Raw genomic sequence first — 374 nt, forward strand, 5'->3', positions numbered from 1 at the left:
GTGCACAGCATTTTCCTGGTGACATTGGGTTATAGCTGTTCTCTTACCATACCCTGACACACAGTAGGTTGATGATTTTTGCCCTTTTTCTTGTATATAAATAATGGAAATGAGCCAGAGGGGGGGGGGGGGTCTGCATTAGTATGAGAATAGCATTGTTTAAAGAAAATCTGAATTTGCACTTTTCCACTAAGGGGCCTTTATTTTTTAAATTCTTTCAAAATGAGAAAGATATAGAAGTGTATAGACAAAAATGACAGATGTCAGCCAGCAGTTTTCATGTGTTATGACAGGTAATCTGTTGAACTTTGTTTATACACTCTAACTTTTTCTTGTACTTGTTATAATATACTAAAGTATTGGTATTTGGTTGT

At 35.3% G+C, this 374-nt stretch overlaps 1 protein-coding gene across 1 annotated transcript in view; it reads left to right on the forward strand.

Annotated features, from left to right (window-relative positions):
• LOC119591392 (ADAM 17-like protease) overlaps positions 1-374 on the forward strand; it is a 16,920-nt gene that overhangs the window by 12,342 nt on the left and 4,204 nt on the right. The gene's annotated exons all lie outside the window — the stretch shown is intronic.

The sequence above is a fragment of the Penaeus monodon genome, chromosome 28 (assembly GCF_015228065.2).
Source record: "Penaeus monodon isolate SGIC_2016 chromosome 28, NSTDA_Pmon_1, whole genome shotgun sequence".
Taxonomy (NCBI): Eukaryota; Metazoa; Arthropoda; class Malacostraca; order Decapoda; family Penaeidae; genus Penaeus; species Penaeus monodon.